Raw genomic sequence first — 12,831 nt, forward strand, 5'->3', positions numbered from 1 at the left:
CTGTACTCAATATATAGAACTGAACTGTACTGAACTGTACTCAATACATAGAACTGAACTGTACTCAATACATAGAACTGAACTGTACTCAATACATAGAACTGAACTGTACTCAATACATAGAACTGAACTGTACTGAACTGTACTCAATACATAGAACTGAACTGTACTCAATATATAGAACTGAACTGTACTCAATACATAGAACTGAACTGTACTGAACTGTACTCAATACATAGAACTGAACTGTACTGAACTGTACTCAATATATAGAACTGAACTGTACTCAATACATAGAACTGAACTGTACTGAACTGTACTCAATACATAGAACTGAACTGTACTGAACTGTACTCAATATATAGAACTGAACTGTACTCAATACATAGAACTGAACTGTACTGAACTGTACTCAATACATAGAACTGAACTGTACTCAATATATAGAACTGAACTGTACTCAATACATAGAACTGAACTGTACTGAACTGTACTCAATACATAGAACTGAACTGTACTGTACTCAATACATAGAACTGAACTGTACTCAATACATAGAACTGAACTGTACTGAACTGTACTCAATACATAGAACTGAACTGTACTGAACTGTACTCAATATATAGAACTGAACTGTACTCAATACATAGAACTGAACTGTACTCAATACATAGAACTGAACTGTACTCAATACATAGAACTGAACTGTACTCAATACATAGAACTGAACTGAACTGTACTCAATACATAGAACTGAACTGTACTCAATACATAGAACTGAACTGTACTCAATACATAGAACTGAACTGAACTGTACTCAATACATAGAACTGAACTGTACTCAATACATAGAACTGAAATGAACTGTACTCAATACATAGAACTGTACTGTACTCAATACATAGAACTGAACTGAACTGTACTCAATACATAGAACTGAACTGTACTCAATACATAGAACTGAACTGAACTGTACTCAATACATAGAACTGAACTGTACTCAATACATAGAACTGAACTGTACTCAATACATAGAACTGAACTGAACTGTACTCAATACATAGAACTGAACTGTACTCAATACATAGAACTGAACTGTACTCAATACATAGAACTGAACTGTACTCAATACATAGAACTGAACTGAACTGTACTCAATACATAGAACTGAACTGTACTCAATACATATAACTGAACTGTACTCAATACATAGAACTGTACTGTACTCAATATATAGAACTGAACTGTACTCAATACATAGAACTGAACTGTACTCAATACATAGAACTGAACTGTACTGAACTGTACTCAATACATAGAACTGAACTGTACTCAATACGTAGAACTGTACTGTACTCAATCAATAGAACTGAACTGTACTCAATACATAGAACTGAACTGAACTGTACTCAATACATAGAACTGAACTGTACTCAATACATAGAACTGAACTGAACTGTACTCAATACATAGAACTGAACTGTACTCAATACATAGAACTGTACTGAACTGTACTCAATACATAGAACTGAACTGTACTCAATACATAGAACTGAACTGTACTCAATACATAGAACTGTACTGTACTCAATATATAGAACTGAACTGTACTCAATACATAGAACTGAACTGTACTCAATACATAGAACTGAACTGTACTGAACTGTACTCAATACATAGAACTGAACTGTACTCAATACGTAGAACTGTACTGTACTCAATACATAGAACTGAACTGTACTCAATACATAGAACTGAACTGAACTGTACTCAATACATAGAACTGAACTGTACTCAATACATAGAACTGAACTGTACTCAATACATAGAACTGAACTGAACTGTACTCAATACATAGAACTGAACTGTACTCAATACATAGAACTGTACTGAACTGTACTCAATACATAGAACTGAACTGTACTCAATACATAGAACTGAACTGTACTCAATACATAGAACTGTACTGTACTCAATATATAGAACTGAACTGTACTCAATACATAGAACTGAACTGTACTCAATACATAGAACTGAACTGTACTGAACTGTACTCAATACATAGAACTGAACTGTACTCAATACGTAGAACTGTACTGTACTCAATACATAGAACTGAACTGTACTCAATACATAGAACTGAACTGAACTGTACTCAATACATAGAACTGAACTGTACTCAATACATAGAACTGAACTGAACTGTACTCAATACATAGAACTGAACTGTACTCAATATATAGAACTGAACTGTACTCAATACATAGAACTGAACTGTACTCAATACATAGAACTGAACTGTACTCAATATATAGAACTGAACTGTACTCAATACATAGAACTGAACTGTACTCAATACATAGAACTGAACTGTACTCAATATATAGAACTGAACTGAACTCAATACATAGAACTGAACTGTACTCAATACATAGAACTGAACTGTACTCAATACATAGAACTGAACTGTACTGAATACATAGAACTGAACTGAACTGAACTGTACTCAACATATAGAACTGAACTGTACTCAATATATAGAACTGAACTGAACTGTACTCAATATATAGAACTGAACTGTACTGAACTGTACTCAATATATAGAACTGAACTGTACTCAATACATAGAACTGTACTGAACTGTACTCAATATATAGAACTGAACTGTACTCAATACATAGAACTGAACTGTACTCAATACATAGAACTGAACTGTACTCAATATATAGAACTGAACTGTACTCAATACGTAGAACTGTACTGTACTCAATACATAGAACTGAACTGTACTCAATATATAGAACTGAACTGTACTCAATACGTAGAACTGTACTGTACTCAATACATAGAACTGAACTGTACTCAATATATAGAACTGAACTGTACTCAATACATAGAACTGACCTGTACTCAATACATAGAACTGAACTGTACTGAACTGTACTCAATACATAGAACTGAACTGTACTCAATACATAGAACTGAACTGTACTCAATATATAGAACTGAACTGTACTCACTACATAGAGCTGAACTGTACTCAATATATAGAACTGAACTGTACTCAATACATAGAACTGAACTGTACTCAATACATAGAACTGAACTGTACTGAACTGTACTCAATATATAGAACTGAACTGTACTCAATACATAGAACTGAACTGAACTGTACTCAATACATAGAACTGAACTGTACTGAACTGTACTCAATACGTAGAACTGAACTGTACTCAATATATAGAACTGAACTGTACTGAACTGTACTCAATACATAGAACTGAACTGTACTCAATATATAGAACTGAACTGAACTGTACTCAATACATAGAACTGAACTGTACTCAATACATAGAACTGAACTGTACTGAACTGTACTCAATACATAGAACTGAACTGAACTCAATACATAGAACTGAACTGTACTCAATATATAGAACTGAACTGTACTGAACTGTACTCAATACATAGAACTGAACTGTACTCAATATATAGAACTGAACTGAACTGTACTCAATACATAGAACTGAACTGTACTCAATACATAGAACTGAACTGTACTGAACTGTACTCAATACGTAGAACTGAACTGTACTGAACTGTACTCAATACATAGAACTGAACTGTACCCAATACATAGAACTGAACTGTACTGAACTGTACTCAACACATAGAACTGAACTGTACTCAATATATAGAACTGAACTGAACTGTACTCAATACATAGAACTGAACTGTACTCAATACATAGAACTGAACTGTACTCAATATATAGAACTGAACTGAACTGTACTCAATACATAGAACTGAACTGTACTCAATACATAGAACTGAACTGTACTCAATATATAGAACTGAACTGAACTGAAATGTACTCAATACATAGAACTTAACTGTACTGAACTGTACTCAATACATAGAACTGAACTGTACTGAACTGTACTGAATACATAGAACTGAACTGTACTCAATACATAGAACTGAACTGTACTGAACTGTACTCAATATATAGAACTGAACTGTACTGAACTGTACTCAATACATAGAACTGAACTGTACTCAATACATAGAACTGAACTGTACTGAACTGTACTCAATATATAGAACTGAACTGTACTCAATACATAGAACTGAACTGTACTCAATACGTAGAACTGAACTGTACTCAATATATAGAACTGAACTGTACTGAACTGTACTGAATACATAGAACTGAACTGTACTCAATATATAGAACTGAACTGAACTGTACTCAATACATAGAACTGAACTGTACTCAATACATAGAACTGAACTGTACTCAATACATAGAACTGAACTGTACTCAATACATAGAACTGAACTGTACTCAATACATAGAACTGAACTGTACTCAATATATAGAACTGAACTGTACTCACTACATAGAACTGAACTGTACTCAATATATAGAACTGAACTGTACTCAATATATAGAACTGAACTGAACTGTACTCAATACGTAGAACTGAACTGTACTGAACTGTACTCAATACATAGAACTGAACTGTACTCAATACATAGAACTGAACTGTACTGAACTGTACTCAATATATAGAACTGAACTGTACTCAATACATAGAACTGAACTGAACTGTACTCAATACATAGAACTGAACTGTACTGAACTGTACTCAATACGTAGAACTGAACTGTACTCAATATATAGAACTGAACTGTACTGAACTGTACTCAATACATAGAACTGAACTGTACTCAATATATAGAACTGAACTGAACTGTACTCAATACATAGAACTGAACTGTACTCAATACATAGAACTGAACTGTACTCAATACATAGAACTGAACTGAACTGTACTCAATACATAGAACTGAACTGTACTCAATATATAGAACTGAACTGTACTGAACTGTACTCAATACATAGAACTGAACTGTACTCAATATATAGAACTGAACTGAACTGTACTCAATACATAGAACTGAACTGTACTCAATACATAGAACTGAACTGTACTGAACTGTACTCAATACGTAGAACTGAACTGTACTGAACTGTACTCAATATATAGAACTGAACTGAACTGTACCCAATACATAGAACTGAACTGTACTGAACTGTACTCAATACATAGAACTGAACTGTACTCAATATATAGAACTGAACTGAACTGTACTCAATACATAGAACTGAACTGTACTCAATACATAGAACTGAACTGTACTGAACTGTACTCAATACATAGAACTGAACTGTACTCAATATATAGAACTGAACTGAACTCAATACATAGAACTGAACTGTACTCAATACATAGAACTGAACTGTACTCAATATATAGAACTGAACTGAACTGAAATGTACTCAATACATAGAACTGAACTGTACTGAACTGTACTCAATACATAGAACTGAACTGTACTGAACTGTACTGAATACATAGAACTGAACTGTACTCAATACATAGCACTGAACTGTACTGAACTGTACTCAATATATAGAACTGAACTGTACTGAACTGTACTCAATATATAGAACTGAACTGTACTGAACTGTACTCAATATATAGAACTGAACTGTACTGAACTGTACTCAATATATAGAACTGAACTGTACTGAACTGTACTCAATATATAGAACTGAACTGTACTGAACTGTACTCAATATATAGAACTGAACTGTACTCAATATATAGAACTGAACTGTACTCAATACATAGAACTGAACTGTACTCAATACATAGAACTGAACTGTACTCAATACATAGAACTGAACTGTACTGAACTGTACTCAATATATAGAACTGAACTGTACTGAACTGTACTCAATATATAGAACTGAACTGTACTCAATATATAGAACTGAACTGTACTCAATACATAGAACTGAACTGTACTCAATACATAGAACTGAACTGTACTCAATATATAGAACTGAACTGTACTCAATATATAGAACTGAACTGTACTCAATACATAGAACTGAACTGTACTCAATACATAGAACTGAACTGTACTCAATATATAGAACTGAACTGTACTCAATATATAGAACTGAACTGTACTCAATACATAGAACTGAACTGTACTCAATACATAGAACTGAACTGAACTCAATACATAGAACTGAACTGTACTCAATACATAGAACTGAACTGTACTCAATATATAGAACTGAACTGTACTCAATACATAGAACTGAACTGTACTCAATATATAGAACTGAACTGTACTCAATATATAGAACTGAACTGTACTCAATACATAGAACTGAACTGTACTCAATATATAGAACTGAACTGTACTCAATACATAGAACTGAACTGTACTCAATATATAGAACTGAACTGTACTCAATATATAGAACTGAACTGTACTCAATACATAGAACTGAACTGTACTCAATACATAGAACTGAACTGTACTCAATATATAGAACTGAACTGTACTCAATACATAGAACTGAACTGTACTCAATACATAGAACTGAACTGTACTCAATACATAGAACTGAACTGTACTCAATACATAGAACTGAACTGTACTCAATATATAGAACTGAACTGTACTCAATACATAGAACTGAACTGTACTCAATATATAGAACTGAACTGTACTCAATATATAGAACTGAACTGTACTGAATACATAGAACTGAACTGAACTGTACTGTACTCAATATATAGAACTGAACTGTACTGAACTGTACTCAATACATAGAACTGAACTGTACTGAACTGTACTCAATATATAGAACTGAACTGTACTGAACTGTACTCAATATATAGAACTGAACTGTACTGAACTGTACTCAATACATAGAACTGAACTGTACTCAATATATAGAACTGAACTGTACTGAACTGTACTCAATATATAGAACTGAACTGTACTGAACTGTACTCAATACATAGAACTGAACTTTACTGAACTGTACTCAATACATAGAACTGAACTGTACTGAACTGTACTCAATATATAGAACTGAACTGTACTGAACTGTACTCAATACATAGAACTGAACTGTACTGAACTGTACTCAATACATAGAACTGAACTGTACTCAATACATAGAACTGAACTGTACTCAATACATAGAACTGAACTGTACTCAATACATAGAACTGAACTGTACTCAATACATAGAACTGAACTGAACTGTACTCAATACATAGAACTGAACTGAACTCAATATATAGAACTGAACTGTACTCAATACATAGAACTGAACTGTACTCAATACATAGAACTGAACTGAACTCAATATATAGAACTGAACTGTACTCAATACATAGAACTGAACTGAACTCAATACATAGAACTGAACTGAACTCAATATATAGAACTGAACTGAACTGTACTCAATACATAGAACTGAACTGTACTCAATACATAGAACTGAACTGTACTCAATACATAGAACTGAACTGTACTCAATACATAGAACTGAACTGTACTGAACTGTACTCAATACATAGAACTGAACTGTACTGAACTGTACTCAATATATAGAACTGAACTGTACTCAATATATAGAACTGAACTGTACTGAACTGTACTCAATACATAGAACTGAACTGTACTCAATACATAGAACTGAACTGTACTCAATACATAGAACTGAACTGTACTCAATACATAGAACTGAACTGTACTGAACTGTACTCAATACATAGAACTGAACTGTACTCAATATATAGAACTGAACTGTACTCAATATATAGAACTGAACTGTACTGAACTGTACTCAATACATAGAACTGAACTGAACTGTACTGAACTCCAGAGGTGGAAAAAGTACCCAATTGTCATACTTGAGTAAAAGTAATTATTCCTTAATAGAAAACGACTAAAGTAAAAGTGAAAGTCACCCAGTAAAATGCTACTTGAGTAAAAGTCTAGAAGTATTTGGTTTTAAATGTTCTTTAAGATTCAAAAGTAAAAGTATAAATTATTTAAAATTCCTCATATTAAGCAAACCAGACGGCACCATTTTCTTGTTTTTTAAATTCACGGATAGCCAGGGGCACACTCGAAGACTCAAACATAATTTACAAGAGAAACATTTGTGTTTAGTGCGTCCACCAGATCAGAGGCCGAAGGGAAGACCTTGGATGTTCTGTTGATCAGTGTGTGAATTGGACCATCTTCCTGTCCTGCTAAGCATCAACATGTAATTAGCCATTTTGGGTGACAGGGAAAATGTATGGAGTAAAAAGTACATTATGGAAAGTCCACATACAGTTCACTCAACAATGAACAGAAGACACATTAATGCACACGCATGCATGAATCCACACACACAAGCGAGCTGAATTCACACACGCAAGCGAGCACACACCACGCAAGCGAACACACACACACACACACAGCTAAATGGACAAACGTACAGCAGGCAAATACTGTAAGGCATGTCGAGATAAAACTCATGAAACACTTGATTATGTCCTGGAGGCATAACCATCTCACATCCCCATTCACCCTGACATTCACCCATTCACCCTGACATTCACCCATTCACCCTGCCATTCACCCAGACATTCACCCTGACATTCACCCATTCACCCTGACATTCACCCTGCCATTCACCCATTCACCCTGCCATTCACCCTGCCATTCACCCTGCCATTCACCCATTCACCCTGCCATTCACCCATTCACCCTGCCATTCACCCATTCACCCTGCCATTCACCCTGACATTCACCCATTCACCCTGACATTCACTCACCCATTCACCCTGACATTCACCCATTCACCCTGACATTCACCCTAACATTCACCCATTCATCCTGACATTCACCCATTCACCCTGACATTCACTCACCCATTCACCCGGACATTCACCCATTCACTCACCCCGACATTCACCCATTCACCCTGACAGAGACACGATTGTTTAAATGTGTTTGTTTACCTATCGGTTTACCTGTTAAGTTAATTGGGGAATCCTCGCCTTTGTTGGTTTGTAACACCCGCTCTGTTGCATCATGGGGGAAAGGGGGGGTGTAAACATGTCTCTTAACTCCTAATTGGTCCTGTGTGCTTTGGTCACCTTCGGTGTTGATCTGGTGGTCTTGTTCTGAATGATTAGATCATTTTATTTTCCAGGTAATAGTTTGAAAATGTTTGAAAGTCACCTCCTCCACTATCCAGACAAAAGCCTTGTAATGTGAGTCACCTATCCAGACAAAAGCCTTGTAATGTGAGTCACCTATCCAGACAAAAGCCTTGTAATGTGAGTCACCTATCCAGACAAAAGCCTTGTAATGTGAGTCACCTATCCAGACAAAAGCCTTGTAATGTGAGTCACCTATCCAGACAAAAGCCTTGTACTGTGAGTCACCTATCCAGACAAAAGCCTTGTAATGTGAGTCACCTATCCAGACAAAAGCCTTGTAATGTGAGTCACCTATCCAGACAAAGGCCTTGTAATGTGAGTCACCTATCCAGACAAAAGCCTTGTAATGTGAGTCACCTATCCAGACAAAAGCCTTGTAATGTGAGTCACCTATCCAGACAAAGGCCTTGTAATGTGAGTCACCTATCCAGACAAAAGCCTTGTAATGTGAGTCACCTATCCAGACAAAAGCCTTGTAATGTGAGTCACCTATCCAGACAAAAGCCTTGTGATGTGAGTCACCTATCCAGACAAAAGCCTTGTAATGTGAGTCATACCTGAACATTTCTCCCGGTCAAAAACAACATCATCAAAACATCATTAAAAATCACAATATTGAACCAAAACATGAGACGTGCAAGTACTGTGTTTTTTTTTGTTTTGTAAAAATAACATTTTTTTTTAAATAAAATAAATAAAAAGTTCAGTTCATTTGTGAAATGTCTTTCCTTCCTAACCCGTTTGAGCCAATCAGTTGCGTTGTGACAAGGTAGAGGTGGTATACAGGAGGTATACAGGAAGTATACAGGTGGTATACAGGAGGTATACAGGAAGTATACAGGAGGTATACAGGAAGTATACAGGAGGTATACAGGAGGTATACAGGAAGTATACAGGAGGTATACAGGAGGTATACAGGAAGTATACAGGAGGTATACAGGTGGTATACAGGAGATATACAGGTGGTATACAGGAGGTATACAGGTGGTATACAGGAGATATACAGGTGGTATACAGGAGGTATACAGGAAGTATACAGGAAGTATACAGGAGATATACAGGAGATATACAGGAGGTATACAGGAGGTATACAGGAGGTATACAGGTGGTATACAGGAGGTATACAGGTGGTATACAGGAGATATACAGGAGGTATACAGGAAGTATACAGGAGATATACAGGTGGTATACAGGAGATATACAGGAGGTATACAGGAGATATACAGGAGGTATACAGGAGGTATACAGGAAGTATACAGGAGATATACAGGTGGTATACAGGAGATATACAGGAGATATACAGGTGGTATACAGGAGGTATACAGGAGGTATACAGGAGATATACAGGAGATATACAGGAGGTATACAGGAGGTATACAGGAGGTATACAGGAGGTATACAGGAGGTATACAGGTGGTATACAGGAGATATACAGGAGGTATACAGGAGGTAAACAGGTGGTATACAGGAGATATACAGGTGGTATACAGGTGGTATACAGGAGATATACAGGAGATATACAGGTGGTATACAGGAGGTATACAGGTGGTATACAGGAGGTATACAGGAGATATACAGGAGGTATACAGGAGGTATACAGGTGGTATACAGGAGGTATACAGGAGGTATACAGGAGATATACAGGTGGTATACAGGTGGTATACAGGAGATATACAGGAAGTATACAGGAGATATACAGGTGGTATACAGGAGGTATACAGGAGGTATACAGGAGATATACAGGAGATATACAGGAGGTATACAGGAAGTATACAGGAGGTATACAGGAGATATACAGGAGATATACAGGTGGTATACAGGAGGTATACAGGTGGTATACAGGAGATATACAGGAGATATACAGGTGGTATACAGGTGGTATACAGGAGATATACAGGAGATATACAGGAGGTATACAGGTGGTATACAGGAGATATACAGGAAGTATACAGGAGGTATAGAGGGGATATACAGGTGGTATACAGGAGATATACAGGTGGTATACAGGTGGTATACAGGAGATATACAGGAGATATACAGGTGGTATACAGGAGGTATACAGGAGGTATACAGGTGGTATACAGGAGATATACAGGAGGTATACAGGAGATATACAGGAGATATACAGGAGGTATACAGGTGGTATACAGGAGATATACAGGTGGTATACAGGAGATATCTCTGTTTGGTAGAAGACCAAGTCTTTTTTGGTTCCAACCAGGTGAACGGATGATCTCCGCATGTGCGGTTCCCACCATGAAGCATGGAGGAGGAGGTGTGTGGTTCCCACCATGAAGCATGGAGGAGGAGGTGTGTGGTTCTCACCATGAAGCAGGAGGTGTGATCGTGTGGGGGTCCAGCATGCTGGTTAGGTGTGACTTGAATTCTAAATAAATCACAGACAGTGTTACCAGCAAAGGACCCCCACACGATCACACCCCCTCCTCCATGCTTCACGGTGGGAACCGCATATGCGGAGATCATCCGTTCACCTACTCTGCATCTCACAAAGACACGGCAGTTGGAACCAAAATGGACTTGGTCTTCTACCAAACAGAGATATCTCCTGTATACCACCTCTACCTTGTCACAACACAACTGATTGGCTCGACTTTTTCCACATTTTGTTACATTACAGCCTTTTTCTGAAATGGATTTTAAAAAATGTTTTTTTTTTTTTTTTTAAATCTCAGCAAATCTACACACAATACCCCAATAATGAAAAGGTGAACGCTGGTTTTTTTGTTGTTGAAATGTTTGTAAATGTGTTAAAAATCAAAACAGATACCTTATTTACATAGAAATATGTGTACTGTATACTATATACTCTATCGTAATGTAGTTCTATATGACCTGTGATACACATCATCCACTGATAGTAACAATATCACAACTCTATAATGGTGTGTGTGTGTGTGTGTGCCTGCTTGCGTGTGTGTGTGTGTGTGTGTGTGTGTGTGTGTGTGTGTGTGTGTGTGTGTGTGTGTGTGTGTGTGTGTGTGTGTGTAATGGTGACAGTGATAACAATAGGATCCAGGTCAGATTATGGGGTCTGACAGGGGAGACAGGTCGAACCAGACAGACAATAACATCTGAGATATTATTACACGCTCAGTGGTGGTATAGAGACACTCTACAGGTATACACACACACACACACACACACACACACACACACACACACACACGCAGGCACACACACACAAGCAGGCACACACACACGCAAGCAGGCACACACACACACAAGCAGGCACACACACACACACACACACACGCAAGCAGGCACACACACACACACACACACACACACACACACACACACACGCAAGCAGGCACACACACACGCAAGCAGGCACACACACACACACACGCAAACAGGCACACACGCAAGCAGGCACACACACACACACACGCAAGCAGGCACACACACACACTGCAGGAATATTGAATCTTACCTAGAAACAAACACACACAACATTCAGATGCACAACGACACAATAAATGCTCTCACACACACACAAATACTCTCTCTCACACACACACACAAATGCTCTCACACACACACAAATGCTCTCACAGACACAAATGCTCTCACAGATACAAATGCTCTCTCACACACAAATTCTCTCACACTCTAGTTGGTGTAGATACGAGCAGGTGTGTGTAATGCAGGTTGACATAAAGTGTAGTCAACTTTGTTCTAAGCACAGAAAATAATCTGATTGGTTTAG

Source organism: Oncorhynchus masou, chromosome 16 (genome assembly GCF_036934945.1).
Source record: "Oncorhynchus masou masou isolate Uvic2021 chromosome 16, UVic_Omas_1.1, whole genome shotgun sequence".
Taxonomy (NCBI): Eukaryota; Metazoa; Chordata; class Actinopteri; order Salmoniformes; family Salmonidae; genus Oncorhynchus; species Oncorhynchus masou.